Source organism: Gopherus evgoodei, unplaced genomic scaffold (assembly GCF_007399415.2).
Source record: "Gopherus evgoodei ecotype Sinaloan lineage unplaced genomic scaffold, rGopEvg1_v1.p scaffold_35_arrow_ctg1, whole genome shotgun sequence".
Classification (NCBI taxonomy): Eukaryota; Metazoa; Chordata; order Testudines; family Testudinidae; genus Gopherus; species Gopherus evgoodei.
Genome location: NW_022060027.1, coordinates 2,184,979 through 2,201,820, shown reverse-complemented (window position 1 = coordinate 2,201,820; position 16,842 = coordinate 2,184,979). Strand labels below are relative to the sequence as shown.

The following is a 16,842-nucleotide window of genomic DNA, read 5'->3' as shown; positions in this document are numbered from 1 at the left end:
TCTTAATTACCTTTAGGTTTATAATGTTTATAATTTTTGCTTTAAATTTAAAACTCCTCCTGATATGGTGCTTACTACATTTTGTTTTGCTTGGCCATTGGCATCTTGATGTGTTTTTATTTAGGCCGTTATAATCGGAAAGGAGTAGGGTGAACATTTAGGTTTTAATTTACTACAGGATATTGGACAATACTTTACAATAACTGTTAGTATTGTTCCTGTTTTAACATGTTTATTTACTGATCTGGTAATTGTGAGTAGCTGGAACTTTAGGTGGTATTCCCAAAGGGACTTTTTATTTTAACCCCTATTTCCCAGTGGTTTGGTATTTTTGTGATGTTTATAAGGTGAACCTTAAGTCCAACTTCCCTTTCCCAGGCATACAGATTGGTATTTTTTAAGGATTTTAAGAGTTAGCTGGTATTTTTATTACACCATTTTATGAGGATCACTGGATCACAGGTAGGAATTCATGACTGGTTGGTGGAGAGGGACTTATTTTTTAAATATTGGTTTATAAGGAGGGCTGCATCTTCTCCCATGATTGCTCTAATTATTTGAGCAGTAAAAGTTCCCAGAAGGAGGTAAATCCAAACCTCACATTGGAGGGAATTTTTTGTGGATTAAAATTGTGGTGGTTAAGCAGCGCCTCGTGCTCAGGATGTTCTTTTCTGCAAAGAATTTAAACATCATTAGTTATGTTAGTCTATGATTCTGTGATTCCACAGGGCTGCCTTTGTCATAACTCTCCTACACAGATCTGAACCTTAGAGTTCAGAACCTGAGAAGCTAGCATGAAACCTCCAAACAATTACCAGCTTGGATCTGATATCGCTGCCACCAGCCAGAAAAATTCCAGTGTCTGGCTCACTCTGGTCTCCCCGAAACCTTCCCTGGGGGACCCCAAGACCCAGATGCCCTGAGTCTCACCACAAAGGGAAATAACCCACTTCCCTTCCCCCTCTTTACCTTCTCCCAGATTTCCCCGCCCTGGGGACCCTAGGATACTCTCTGCTTCAAGTCCTTGAAACACAAGTACCGAGAAATCAAATCTCTCTCTCCCCTCACCCAGAGGGTATGCAAAGTCAGGCTTAGTAAATCTAACACAAAGAGATTTTCCCCTTGACTTCTTCCTCCCACCAATTCCCTGGTGAGCTGCAGACTCAATCCCCTGGAGCCCCCACTAAAAAAAAAAAAATCCAACAGGTCTTAAAAAGAAAGCTTTATATAAAAAGAAAGAAAAAGACATAAAAATGGTCTCTGTATCAAGGTGACAATATACAGGGTCAATTGCTTAAAAGAAAAAATTAATAAACAGCCTTATCCAAAAAGAATACAATTTAACACATTCCAGCAACTACACACATGTAAATACAAAAAAACAATATAAACCTATTGTCTTACTATCCTTGTACTTACAACTTGGAAACAGAAGATTAGAAAGCCTGGAGATTCCTGTGGTCATTCTCAGAGCCCAGAAAGAGAACAGACCAAGAACAACGGACTCACACTCAAAACTTCCCTCCACCCAGATTTGAAAAAGTCTTGTTTCCTGATTGGTCCTCTGGTCAGGTGTTGTTTGTTACCCCTTTCCAGGTGAAAGAGACATTAACCCTTAGCTATCTGTTTATGACAGCCTTTCTGGGCTTTTGTTTTTGAATGTTGTTGTTTATGTGTTTGATGGCTTGATTAACCTTATCCTGGAGGGTGGTTTTATTTTGTTGTAATTGTTTGAGCCATTGAAAATAATTATGCTGGATTATATTAGGGCTTTTTTTTTGATCCCGTACCAGGTAACTAGGATCAATTATTAGGCGCATTGAATGTTCAAACAGAATTTAAAAGGGTTAATTTTCGTCCTTAGTGTATTACTGCTGTGGATGGCAGTCAAAATCAGAGGCAGTTTATCCAGCCAGTTTTTGTGTGTATGTGTGAGATTCATTATTTTTTGGAGTGCTTGCTTAACAGTGCGGTTCATGTGCTTCACTTGGCCTGAGGACTAAGGTCGGTCTGGTATATGGAGCTTTTCTTTAATGTTTAAGGCTTCCATTATTGTTATAAAGATTTTTTTTTTTTACAAAGGCTCCCTCATTGTCAGAATTTATTATTTCGGGGGTGCCATATTTACATTAAAAAACTTTTTGGCCACTACCCTAGTGCTATTATTTTTAGTAGGAAATGCCTCCACCCATTCTGAAAAGGAATCAATTATCGCCAATAAATACTGGAATTCTTTTTTATTTCCTGGCAATTCATTAATCACATCAATTTAAACCCTGTGTCATGAACCAAGCCTTCATTGGTGCATTATGAGTTGCCAGTGTGGAGTACGAGCCTTGTTCTGAGCGCAACACACACAATTTTGCATCCATGTTTTAACATTATTTTTATACGGTTTTATTTTGCTACTTGCTTTAGCCTTTTTAGAGTTCTTTTTATTTTTTTATGCATAAACTGACGGGTTACATTAAGTAACTCTTGTCTTTCTATTTTTCCTGGAACTCAGTTAGGGTGATCTGTAGTGCCATTTATTGGCTCAGATGTGTCAGCACAGACATTTCTTTTCTGGTTTCTAGTTATAACTGCTACGTCATGCCGTCGGGCTATTGTATCTACCTGATTATTCTAGGTGGCCACCATACCCATTCCTTTACTGTGTGCGTTTACATGTCACATCTTTAACTGTCTAGGGTTCTTTGCTACCCACTGGTAAATTTATTTTCATTTTTCTGAATATGCAATATTATTTTTATTTGCTACTTTTTACCCATTCCTATACTAATCATGTATCCAAAATTGTATTCTCTTTACACAAAAATTACTGTCAGCATAAATATACACGGGCCATGGGGAATTTTCATATTGCCTTAAAACCTGATAAATTGCAAAGAGCTCGGCATGCTGAGCAAATCCATAGTCTAAATGTCCCTGAATTACTTCTTTTCTAAGGGTATGTCTACACTATGATATTAGGTCGATTTTATAGAAGTAAATCTTTAGAAAGAGATTTTGTACAGTCAATTGTGTATGTCTCCACTAAGTGCATTAAGTCAGCTGAGTGTGTCCTCAATACTGTGGCTAGCATTGACTCACAGAGCAGTGATCTGTGGGTAGCTATCCCACTGTTCCCTCAGTCACAGCTGCCCATTGGAATTCTGGGTTAAGCTCCCAATGCCTGAGGCAAAAACATTGTCATGGGTGGTTTTGGGTACATGTCATCAGTCTTCTCTCCCTCCTTCCTTCCCTCCCTCCCCCGTGAAAGCAATGACAGACAATCGTTTTGCGCCTTTTTTCCTGGGTTACTCATGCAGATGCCATAGCATGGGAAGCATGGAGCCCCCTCAGCTCGCCGCTGCTGTTGTGAGCATTGTAAACACCTCGCGCATTATCCTGCAATATGTGCAGAACCAGGCTAGGACATGAGGACAACTGTGAGGAGGACATGGATACAGACGTTCCTGAAAGCACAGGATGTGGCAACTGGGACATCATGGCAGCATTGGGGCAGGTTGATACAGTGGAATGCCAATTCTGGGCCAGGCAAACAAGCACAGACTGGTGGGACCACATAGTGTTGCAGGTATGGGATGATTCCCAGTAGCTGCGAAACTTTCGCATGCATAAGACCACTTTCCTGGAACTCTGTGAGTTGCTTTCCCCTGCCCTGAAGTGCAGGAATACCAAGATGAGACCTGCCCTGACAGTTGAGAAACAAATGGTGATAGCCCTGTGGAAGCTTGGAACACTTGACTGCTACCAGTCAGTCAGGAATCAATTTGGAGTGGGCAAATCTACTGTGGGGGCTGCTGTGATCCAAGTAGTCAATGCAATCACTGACCTTCTGCTAACAAGGGTAGTGATTCTGGGAAATGTGCAGGTCATAGTGGATGGCATTGCTGCAATGGGGTTCCCTAACTGTAATGGGGTGATAGACGGAACGCATATCCCTATCTTGGCACCTGACCACCTTGCCAACCAGTACATAAACCACAAGGGGTACTTCTCAATGGTGCTGCAAGCGCTGGTGGATCACAAGGGACATTTCACCGACATCAACATGGGATGGCCAGGAAAAGGGGATAACGTTCGCATATTTAGAAACTCTGGGCTGTTCGAACAGCTGCAAGAGGAGACTTACCTCCCAGACCAGAAAATTACCACTGGAGATGTTGAAATGCCAATAGTTATCCTTGAGGACCCCGCCTACCCCTTGATCCCATAGCTCATGAAGCCATACACAGGCAGCCTGGACAGTAGTAAGGAGCAGTTCAACTGTAGGCTAAGCAAGTGCAGAATGGTGATAGCATGTGCCTTTGGATGTTTAAAAGCTCGCTGGTGCTGTTTGCTGACTACATTAGACCTCAGCAAAAGCAATATTCCCATTGTTATTGCTGCTTGCTGTGTGCTCCATATATCTGTGAGAATAAGGGGGAGACGTTTACGGCGGGGTGGGAAGTTGTGGCAAATCGCCTGGTGGCCGATTTTGAGCAGCCAGACACCAGGGTGATTAGAAGAGCACAGCTAGGTGTGCTGCACATCAGAAAGGCTTTGAAAATCAGCTTCATGAGTGGCCAGACTTCGGTGTGACAGTTGTGTGTATTTCCCCTTGATGCAAACCTGCTCCCTTTTTTTATTTTAATTCCCTGTAAACCAATCACCCTCCCCGCTTCGATCATAGCTGGCAAAGGAAATAAAGTCACTATTGTTTTGAAACCATACATTCTTTCTTTATTAATTAAAAAAAAGTGAGATAACTGACAAGGTAGTCCGGGTGAGGTGGGGGGAGGAGGGAAGGACAAGGCCACATTGCTTATTGTAGCCACTCTACAAATCCAAGCTGTTTGAATGACAGCCTTCTGTTGCTTGGGTCATCCTCTGGAGTGGAGTGGCTGGGTGCCCAGAGCCTCCCCCACCCCCACATTCTTGGGCATCTGGGTGAGGAGGCTATGGAACTTGGGGAGGAGGGTTGGAGGTTATACAGTGGATGCAGCGAGGGTCTGTGCTCTTGTTGCCTTTCCTGAAGCTCCACCAGACACCTCATCATGTCTGTTTTCTCCCCCATTAGCCTCATCATCACCTCCTGCCTCTTCTCATCATGCTCACCTAAAGCTTTCCTGGCCTCTGACACTGAATGCCGCCATGCATTCAGCTGCGCTCTGTCAGTACGGGAGGACTGCATGAGTTCAGAAAACATGTCATCATGAGTGCTTTTTTTTTTGCCTTCTAATCTGTGATAACCTCAGGGATGGAGATGATGGGGGAGCAGAGAAACATTTGCACCTGTGGGGGGATAAAAAGGGAGAGTAAAATTTAAGATGATACATTTCTGAGAACAAAAGGGAGACTTTCACAGTGAATCAAGCAATTGACAGCAGACAGCACATGTGCTTTAGGTACAAGGTCACAATTTTGCCTTTTATATTGAGAGCCTGCTGGTGTGGTGACACATCCAGGACCAGCACTAGAGTTTTTCGTGCCCTAGGCGCATGGCCATTTCGCCGCCACGCGCGCCACTCCCGTGGCTCCGGTGGAGCTGCCGCAGCCGTGCCTGCGGGAGGTCCACTGGAGCTGCGCGGGACCAGCAAACCGTCCGCAGGCATGCCTGCGGCAGCTCCACCAGAGCCATGGACCAACGGACCCTCCGCAGGCACGACTGAGGCAGGTCCACCAGAGCCGCCTGCCGTCCCCCCCCCCGGCAAAATGCCGCATCCCTAAAATCTTGGCACCCTAGGCGATTGCCTAGTTCACCTCAATGGAAGCGCTGGCCCTGGACACATCACACACAGCTGGGCAACAGAATTCGGTTTCCAGGCAGCCATGGTAAGCCAAAGGGTACACAGGGTTGGCTTCTTCTGCCTTCATAACATGTGGGAATGGTTTCAAACTGCAGCACCCTCCTTTCCATTAGCAAGCAATGCTGGTTGGGTTTGCCATTTAAAAGGAGGGGCTGCAGTATTCAAGTGGATGTGCAGCACACGTCTCCCCCCATCGCACTGCATGGTTATTCTCTGGGATGATCTCTTTTAGCCAAGCACAAACAGCCCATCATGAATGGGGGTCCTTTTACTGTTCCCTTACAGAAATTCCCCTATTTCAACCAGGTGACTATGAATGATATCACTCTCCTAAGGCTAGCACAGAAATATAAAGACCGAATGTTGCTTGAATGTGACCAAAACCCAGGACCATTCGCTGCCATGCTTTGTGCTGCAATGAGTCCAGAAAAAGAACAGGAGTACTTGTGGCTTGGTGTGGTAAAGTGTCCTACTGTGGAGGGCGAAATAAGGCAGCCCTCCCCAGAAACCTTCTGCAAAGGCTTTCAGAGTATCTACAGGAGAGCTTCATGCCGATGTCCCTGGATGATTCCCACTCCATCCCCAGACACGTTAACAAACTTTTTCAGTAGCTGTACTGGCCGCGAATGCATCCTAATTCTTCAGGGGAAATAAAATATTAAACACAATTGCTTTTAAACCCTGTACTGTAGTTACAAATGTGCACTCTCCAGAGGTGCCTTCTCTGGTTTCAGGGTCCAGAAACCCGCCGTGGGAGGGTATTGGCTCCAGGGTGATGAAAAAGTCCTGGCTACTGGGGAGAATGGATTCTCTGCTTGCCTGCTGTGCATTCTCCTCCTCCTCTTCCTCATCCACAAAATCCTGCTCCCCGTTGTGTGAGACTCCCCCTTGCAGGTGTCCACAGTGAGTAGTGGGGTAGTGGTAGGGTTCCTCCTAGAATGCTGTGCTGCTGATCATAGTCTGGGACTATGACCCGGAGCAACAGTTTGCCTCCTTTGTCTTTCATGCTCCTTAACTTTCACGCGACACTGCTGCGTGTCCCTGGTGTAGCTTCTGTCCACCATGCCTTGTGCGATTTTGACATATATATTAGCATTTCTTCTGGATCGGAGTTCGGCCTGCACAGATTCTTCTCCCCATACAACAATCAGATCCAGTGTCTCCCTTTTGGTCCATACTGGAGCTCGTTTGAGATTCTGGGACTGTATGTTCACCTGTGCTGCTGAGCTTGCCACGCTGACCAAGCAGGAAATGAAATTCAAAAGTTCCCGAGGCTTTTCCTGTGTACCTGGCTAGTGCATCAGAGTTGAAAATGCTGCTCAGAGTGGTCACATTGGAGCACTCAGGGATAGCTTGGAGGAGTGGTAGATATGCTGGAGGGTAGGGATAGGATAAAGAGAGACCTAGACAAATTAGAGGACTGGGCCAAAAGAAACCTGCTGAGGTTCAACAGGGACAAGTGCAGAGTCTTGCACTTAGGACAGAAGAATCCCATTCATTGTTACAGACTAGGGACTGAATGGCTAGGAAGCAGTTCTGCAGAAAAGGACCTAGGGGTTACAGTGGAGGAGAAGCTGGATATGAGTCAACAGTCCCTTCCAACCCTGATATTCTATGATTCTATGATAGCTCCTGGAGGCCAATACCATTGAATTGCGTCTGCACTACCCCTAATTCGACTCAGAATGTTTGATTTTAGCGCTACTCTCCTGGCCAGGGAGGAGTACAGCAGTCGATTTTAAGAGCCCTTTAGGTCAACGGCACGGGTTTGGTTGTGTAGATGCATTGCTTATAAAATTGACCTAACGCAGTTAAGTTCGACCTAACCTGATAGTGTAGACCAGGGCTAAGTTAATGGCAGCGTATTTTACACATTTTTTCCCTTTTGCTACCATTGCATTCCCATCAGTAAACCAGACGTGCTTTTTTTGGCCCACAGTATTTAATTTTTTCAGTGGGGGTGTCTTTACCAAGGCAATTCTTTGCTCCAGAGTGACTTCTGGACATTCATGTCGGTTTCCTTTTTTAATATTTTGTAATAGTGTGACAGCCAAGGCCATGTTATTGGCCGCCAAATGAATAACAAAAGGCTGAGATTTATCAGGGAAAAGCAGGGCTGGGGCTATGAGAGCTTCTGTTTCAGCAGGGTGAAAGCGGAGTCCTGCTCTTTTCCATATTTTTATTTTGTTTTGTTTTTTAGCAGTTTTTACAATGGGTGAGTTATTTTAGCATATTTATAAATGGGTGGTCTAAGAAAATTGAATTCTTCTAGCAGAACTCTTAAAGAGTGGGCGTCGGTAGAGCCGGCATTTCTACCAGGGCCCTGACCTTCCTCCGATTTACCTGTCTCCCTTCTTGTCCTTTGGTTTGACTCCTTTGTGCTGCCATTTATGGGCAGGTTTTTTTCCCTTCACTAGTTAGGTAATTTGCATTAACACAGACGCTTTTTGGTTTGCTTTTGGCTCCAAAGCCATCAGCAGCTTAGTCTTAAAAGGGACACAATCAACTTCCACCAGGGTTTTGATTACTTTCCACTTTTAACTCCTGCTTCCAAAACACACAGTGATCTGAAAAAGAAAACGCAACCTACTGTGGCTCCCTTTGGAGCCCTAAAAGGATTTTAATTAAGTAGTATGGTATGTTTTTGCATTTTTTTTACCCCTTCTACAATATACACTGCGCATATTCTGGGGAAAATGCACATTCCTTTCATATTTGTACTTCTATAACATTACCCATATCAATTTTGACATACGGTGTAACTGGGTTTTTTTGGTGCTTACAGAGTTTTTACGTACCCTTATTAAAGTGACACGTCGATTACACAGAGCCACCTTAAGGCTCAATGTGGGGCACTGTCTTTTTTTTTCTTTTACATCAGCTCTTATCTGCTATTTCATTGCCAAAAAACAAATACAGAATCTTTTCCCATTCTCCTGATTTTGACTGCCTTGCTGGAGCCACAACTTTGGTCTTTTAAAGAGGTATTGAATTTATAAAACATTAAGGTACCTTAAGGGTTAAATGTGTGAAGGCAGAGAAAGAACTGACAGGGATTTGTAGGGGATCTTAATACAAGACAGTCTCTGTTAGCAAGAGTCAGGCTCGCTGTAACCCTACTAACTCGAGATTTGTAGAAGTGACGATTGCATGAGGCGAGTGGGAAAGAACTGTGTGAGAAGTTGTTGCGACCTTGTGTCGATAATGAGGAATGTAGACTGGCATCTCTTTAGAAGTGAGAAAAACAAGATATGTATATGACCTATGTATAAACAAAATGCAGCTGTTGCTTATTATTGTCTGTAACAAAAGGTATAAATGCTTGCTGTAATTGTTTACCTGTGGAGAGACCTGCCTGGGACTGAGGCACACCTATGTCCTAGCGCACTCTCTCCCTCTATACAATTGTAAAGAGAAAATAAAGTATCTGACTCTGCTGCACACAACCAAAATGCGAGAACTAAGTTTTTCTCCGACAAATGCTAAATACAAAAGTCAGATAACACTAGTTACCTGTGTCTGGCAAAAAGTCTTTCTTGGTTTTACAACTTTGAATGAAGATTTAAATGGATTTTAGTGGTATTATTTAAAACAAAACCAATTTATTTTAAACCTACAAGACAAAAGTTTTACAAACCAGGAGTGTTGGTTCAGGTCCTAAACACTCCACATATTTACACAATATATTTATACACACATATTTTTTAAAATATTTTCTACATTGGTTTAATTTTTACACAGCTGTACATAGATTACATGTGTATACATTTGGGGGCAGTTAAGTTCCAATAGAAACCCCTTATGTTTTTTTTTCGTGAATTTGACTACATAGGTCATAGTTAAATGATTTAAATTAGACTGGTTTTTTGCCTGGCTAATTTACAGACATTCCTTTGGAAAAGTGCCCATTTTCCCTTCAGAATGACTGCAAAGAAACCAAGACTTTTTTTATAACTTTTTGGTGACATTTTTACAATGTTTAACTGCTTAATTCCCTCCAGCCTTTGCAGCAGCATAGGAGCTAGCAAACAGAGCTGTAAACAGGGGAGTTTCAGTGGGAGTTCTGTTGGAGGAGTAGGTTTTTGTAGTTTGTGGATTGTAGTGTGTAGTTTGTGGATTGTATTTTGTGTGTGTGTGTGTGTGTGTGTGTGTGTGTGTGTAGGCTGCTAGGGGCAGTGTGCTGGGAGAGCAGCGGAGTCCTGATTAGGGGGCGGGGCTTACCTGTTTAGGGATCCTACATAAGTAGCCAGCCAGTCAGGCAGCAGTACAGGAGCCAGCAAACAGAGCTGTAAACAGGGGAGTTTCAGTGGGAGGTTGCAGGGGAGACTAAGACAGAGGAACCGACAAGCAAGTCAAGGGACAGGGTGGTGGTCTGGTGCCTGCTGGGGGCTTGTGCTGTGTTGACCACCAGGCATCAGGTGGGAAGGCCATGACTGATACAGAGGCAGCAGTGAAAGACACAATGAGGATGACTGGATGTGGAAGCTGCGGCATGTACATGATCCTGGAGGAAGCCCCTGAAAAGAGTTTTGTCTGCATGAAGTGCCGCCTGATAGAGCTGATGGAAGAGAAGATCCGAGGACTGGAGATGCAGGTGCAAACTCTGGTTGAGTTCAGAAGGGGGTTTGAGCAGACGATGGAGCACAGACACGAGCGGGCTGAAGGGATAAGCTCAGATGTGCAGGTGGAAGCAGGACCAAAGAATTCAGAGGAGAGACTGCTGGGGGAGGAAAGTGGACGGTGGAAGCATGTGACTAAGAGAACCAGGCAGAGGAAAAGACGGGCCAGTGAAGGAGAAATAGAACTCAGGAACAGGTTTGCAGAGTTGGAAAATGAAGAAGGGGCACAGCAGGTGGTCGCTGAAGGAGAGAGGGCAAGGAAAAAGAGAAGAGCTGATAGTCCTGCAAGAGGAGGGGAGGAGTCAATGGAGGCAACACCAAATATAAGCCCCAGGAGGATTGCAAGGGGGAATAGGAATCGAGAGGACTTGCAGCCGGTGGGTGCGGGAGATAGACCGGAGAAGCGCACTGTCACCAGGAAAAGGCAGGTCTACGTGATTGGGGACTCTTTACTGAGAAGAATAGACAGGCCTGTGACTAGAGCTGATCGGGAGAACAGAAGGGTGTGCTGTATGCTGGGTGCTAAGATACAGGATGTGGACCTGAGGCTGAAAAGGATACTAGTGGGAGCGGGGAAGAATCCATTGATTGTCCTCCTTGTGGGAACAAATGATACGGCTAGATACTCTCTGGAATGTATCAAAAGAGACTATGCCAGACTGGGAAAGACGCTTAAGGAAATCGAGGCTCAGGTGATCTTCAGTGAGATTCTGCCGGTTCCTAGAGAAGGGCGACAAAGGTGTGACAAGATTATGGCAAGCAATAGATGGCTCAGGCAGTGGTGCTATAAGGAGGGCTTTGGGATGTACGGCCATTGGGAAGCATTTACAGACAGAAGACTGTTCTCTCAGGATGGACTTCCCCTGAGCAAGGAGGGAAATAGACTTCTAGGATGGAGGCTCGCTGACATGATTAAGAGGGCTTTACACTAGAAATTTGGGGGAGATGGTTGGGAGATGTTCAGGAGATCTCCACACCGGAATTTAACCTTGAGAGGGAAGTAAACAAAATAAGAGGGGATACAGCCATGGACAGAAGAATTGGCATAAGAAGGAAGGGTAGTGTAGATAACAGACTAACAGGTGATGATGGTGGTAGAATGTCCATGCCTAACAGGGTAAAGAATGTGAGTGAAGCCAAACGGCAAAAATTAAGATGTCTGTACACTAATGCGAGAAGCCTAGGGAACAAAATGGAGGAACTAGAGTTACTGGTGCAGGAAGTGAAACCAGATATTATAGGGATAACAGAAACGTGGTGGAATAGTAGTCATGACTGGAGTACAGGTATTGAAGGCTATGTGCTGTTTAGGAAAGATAGAAATAAAGGCAAAGGTGGTGGAGTAGCATTGTACATGAATGAGGAGGTTAACTGTAAAGAAATAAGAAGTGATGGAATGGACAAGACAGAGTCTGTCTGGGCAAAAATCACACTGGGAAAGAAAGCTACTAGAACCTCCCCTGAGATAGTGCTTGGGGTGTGCTACAGACTTCCGGGATCTGATTTGGATATGGATAGAGACCTCTTTAATGTTTTTAAGGAAGTAAACACTAATGGGAAATGTGTGATCATGCGAGACTTTAACTTCCCAGATATAGACTGGAGGACAAGTGCTAGCAAGAATAGTAGGGATCAGATTTTTCTGGATGTGATAGCTGATGGATTTCTTCACCACGTATTTGAAGAACCGACAAGAGGGGATGCCATTTTAGATTTGGTTTTGGTGAGCAGTGAGGACCTCATAGAAGAAATGGTTGTAGGGGCAACCTTGGTTCGAGTGATCATGAGCTAATTCAAACTAGATGGACGGATAAACAAAAATAGATCTGGGACTAGGGTTTTTTATTTCAAAAGGGCTAACTTTAAAGAATTAAGGAAATTAGTTAGGGAAGTGGATTGGACTGAAGAACTTGTGGCTCTAAATGCGGAAGAGGCCTGGAATTACTTTAAGTCGCAGCTGCAGAAACTATCAGAAGCCTGCCTCCCAAGAAAGGGGAAAAAAACCATAGGCAGGAGTTGTAGACCAAACTGGATGAGCGAGCATCTCAGAGAGGTGATTAAGAAAAAGCAGAAAGCCTACAAGGAGTGGAAGAAGGGTGGGATTAGCAAGGAAAGCTATCATAGTGAGGTCAGAACATGTAGGGATAAAGTGAGAAAGGCTAAAAGCCAAGTAGAGTTGAACCTTGCAAAGGGAATTAAAACCAATAGTACAAGGTTCTATAGCCATATAAATAAGAAGAAAACAAAGAAAAAAGAAGTGGGACTGCTACAGACTGAGGATGGAAAGGAGGTTAAAGATAACCTAGGCATGGCCCAATATCTAAATAAGTACTTTGCCTCAGTCTTTAATAAGGCTAATGGGGAGCTTAGGGGTAATGGAAGGATGACAAACGGGAATGAGGATATGGAGGTGGATATTACCACATCTGAGGTAGAAACCATACTTGAACAGCTTAATGGAACAAAATCGGAGGGCCCGGACAATCTTCATCCGAGAATATTAAAGGAACTGGCACATGAAATTGCAAGACCGTTAGCGAGAATTTTTAATGAATCAGTAAACTCAAGGGTTGTACTATACGACTGGAGAATTGCTAACTTAGTTCCTATCTTTAAGAAAGGGAGAAAGAGTGATCCGAGTAACTATAGGCCTGTTAGTTTGACATCTGTAGTATGTAAGGTCTTGGAAAAAATTTTGAAGGAGAAAGTAGTTAAGAACATTGAGGTCAATGGTAATTGGGACAAAGTACAACATGGGTTTACTAAAGGTAGATCGTGCCAAACCAACCTGATCTCCTTCTTTGAGAAGGTGACAGACTATTTAGACAAAGGAAATGCGGTAGACCTAATTTACCTCGATTTCAGTAAGGCATTTGACACGGTTCCACATGCGGAATTATTAGTCAAATTGGAAAAGATGGGGATCAATATGAGAACTGAAAGGTGAATAAGGAACTGGTTAAAGGGGAGACTACAACAGGTCGTACTGAAGGGTGAAGTGTCAGGCTGGAAGGAGGTTACTAGTGGAGTTCCTCAAGGATCGGTTCTGGGACCAATCTTATTTAACCTTTTTATTACCGACCTTGGCACAAAAAGCGGGACTGTGCTAATAAAGTTCGCAGATGACACAAAGCTGGGGGGTATTGCTAACACGGAGAAGGACCGGGATATCATACAGGAAGATCTGGATGACCTTGTAAACTGGAGTAATAGTAATAGGATGAAATTTAATAGTGAAAAGTGCAAGGTCATGCACTTAGGGATTAATAATAAGAACTTTAGATATAGATTGGGGATGCATCATTTGGAAGTAACAGAGGAGGAGAAGGACCTTGGGGCATTGGTAGATCACAGGATGACTATGAGCCGCCAATGTGATATGGCCGTTAAAAAAGCTAATGCGGTTTTAGGATGCATCAGGCGAGGTATTTCCAGCAAAGATAAGGAGGTGTTAGTACCGTTATATAAGGTGCTGGTGAGACCCGACCTGGAATACTGTGTGCAGTTCTGGTCTCCCATGTTTAAGAAGGATGAATTCAAACTGGAACAGGTTCAGAGATGGGCTCCGAGGAATGGAAAACCTGTCATATGAAAGGAGACTCAAAGAGCTTGGCTTGTTTAGTCTAGCCAAAAGAAGGCTGAGGGGGGATATGCTTGCTCTTTATAAATATATCAGAGGGATTAATATTAGGGAGGGAGAGGTATTATTTAAGCTTAGTACCAATGTAGTTACAAAAACGAATGGGTATAAACTGGACACTAGGAAGTTTAGACTTGAAGTTAGATGAAGGTTTCTAACCATTAGAGGAGTGAAGTTCTTTGATTATCAGCAGATAAGTATGCCCAGTAGTCGGTGATGGGATGTTGGATGGGATGGGATCTGAGTTACTGCAGAGAATTCTTTTCTGAGTGCTGGCTGGTGAGTCTTGCCCACATGCTCAAGGTTTAGCTGATCGCCATATTTGGGGTCGGGAGGGAATTTTCCTCCAGGGCAGATTGGCAGAGGCCCTGGAGGTTTTTCGCCTTCCCCTGCAGCGTAGGGCATGGGTCACTTGCTGGTGGATTCTCTGCAGCTTGAGGTCTTCAAAGCACAATTTGAAGACTTCAACAACTCAGGCATAGGTTAGGGGTTTGTTATAGAAGTGGATGGGTAGGGTTCTGTGGCCTGCTTTGTGCAGGGGGACGGACTAGATGATCACATTGGTCCCTTCTGACCCTAGAATCTATGAATCTATGAAACGTCTTACCTTTTTTCTTTTTTAATTACTTGCTTATTTTTTAAAAAAACCATTTTTATAAACCTAGATTTTTACCATTTCAGGTATTGTTCCAGGGATTTGAAATCCCCGTGCCTGAACTTACTTTTTTTTCTATTTTTGCAGCTATGCCCTCAGGCTTTTAACCTGTTCTCTATTTTTTTTCATTTGTTGCTTGCTTGCTTGTCTGGGCCCGATCCTGCTTTCCTCGCTTAACTGTTCCTTTTTATGGACACAGGCTTTGTTCCACTACCAAGTGAGCAACAAGAATGGGTTCCTCAACCAGCCCCCACACCTCCTGGTTCCTTTTTTTAAACATTTTTTTAAAAATTGTGAAATCACCGCAATATTACTTATTAAAAAAATACTACACTGCCCAAACTCCTATATCCTTCAGAATTTGGTTTAGTATAGTTTTTTCCGACAGACGGGTCAGAGCGAGCACTTTAATCCTCCCCCTATTGCTCGGCATTTCTATGACGGGGGTGTGCACACCTTAATGATCGGTCACTTCATACATATGGTATACATTTTAGCAGTGTTTTCAACAATCACAGTACGTCTTCCCCCTTTCGCAATTCTCCACCAAAAATTAATTCTACAGACAGACAGCTCAGAGGTAGGACTTGGGGCCATCCTTCCACAGATGGTGGACCATGAGGAGCACCCATCCTTTACCTCAGCTGGAAGCTCCTACCCAGGGAGCAACGGGACACCGTAGTAGAAAAGGAGTGCCTAGCGGTTAAATGGGCCATGGAGACACTATGATACTACCTGCTTGGGCAGCAGTTCACCCTTGTAACGGACCTCGCCCCGCTCCAATGGATGCACACAAACAAGGAGAGGAATACATGAGTGACTAGGTGGTTCCTGTCTCTACAACTTTTCCACTTCCGGATACAGCATAGAGCCAGAAGCCAACATGGCAACGTGAATGGGCCTGTCACGACCACACTGTCTCTCATCCCGAGTAACCCAACCCAGTGTTGTTGAGTGGGGGTGGGGGTGGGGAGAGGGAGATGTGTGATATAGCAGGGCCAGAGAGCAGTGGGAGAGTGCTAGAGGGGAGATAGAGTCTAATGAAGGCCTGGCTCCCTGGAGACTAGGGAAGGCTACTGCAGGCTAATTGAAGCACCTGTAGCCAAATAAGACCCAGTCAGGAACCTAATGTCACACAGCAGCCTAATTAAGATGTGGTTCCCTGTAGGCCAATTGAAGCGTCTGTAGCAAATTAAGGCCCTGTCAGGAACCTAATAACCCCCCTTTCCCCTCTGCTTCAGGCAGACAGGGGGAATTTGAGGAAGGAGACAGGACTGGAGTTTAGAGATGTGTTGCTGAGATTTGAAAGACCAGAGAATTGGAGGAAGAGAGACCCTGTCCCAGTACAGCAGAGAGACTCCCTCCCCCAGCATCAAAGACTGAGGGTCACCCTAACTGGGGGAAAGAGTGTTAGAAACCTGCAGAGGTTGAGAGGGGCTGGGGCTCAGACCAAGATCCCTTCCTGGGGTCCTCAGCGCCCCAAGAGCAGGGACAAGGAATGATGTCCTAGCCCACTGCAAGAAAAGTGCAGGACCCATCACACCAACATCAGCCATTTTGTCAGTGCTTTTAGTAAAAGTCCTGCACAGGTCATGGGGAATTGACAGAAATTCATGGTCCGTGACCTGTCTATGACCTTTGTTATAAATACCCATGACTAAAACTTACCTGGGGGACCCCTGGGGCTGCTGCTCTGGTGGGCCTCTGTGGGGACTCCGGGTGCTGCTGCTCCAGGGGGCTCGGGGGCAGCCCCACTGGCCACTGCTCCATCCATCCATGGGGCTAACGGCACCAGCTGCTGTTTGGGCATCGCCCAGCAGTGGCTGCTCCAGCCACACAAGCCGCTGCTCCCCATCTTTGTTGCAAGACCCAGTGCCCCCTCCACTGGTGCACAGGGAGGTGATCAAACCCTGCAGTGCGAGGGCAGGGGAGAGGGTTATGGATCGGGATTGGGGGAGCTGCTTCCTGAGCCCTGTGGATGACACCTGGGGGTGAGACCATGTTGGGGAAGAGGGTCTTGGGGCAGGGAGATCCTGGGGAAGTGGCTGCAGTTGAGGTGGGCATCCCAGGCAGGGGTCAGAGTCTGTGTGGGGATAGAGTTCCTGGGGCAGGGGCACAGTCAGGGTGGAGAGT

At 44.9% G+C, this 16,842-nt stretch overlaps 1 protein-coding gene across 1 annotated transcript in view; it reads left to right on the top strand.

Moving 5' to 3' along the window:
* Window positions 1-16,842, top strand: part of LOC115641518 (epididymal sperm-binding protein 1-like) — an 89,572-nt gene that overhangs the window by 49,824 nt on the left and 22,906 nt on the right. The window lies entirely within an intron of this gene.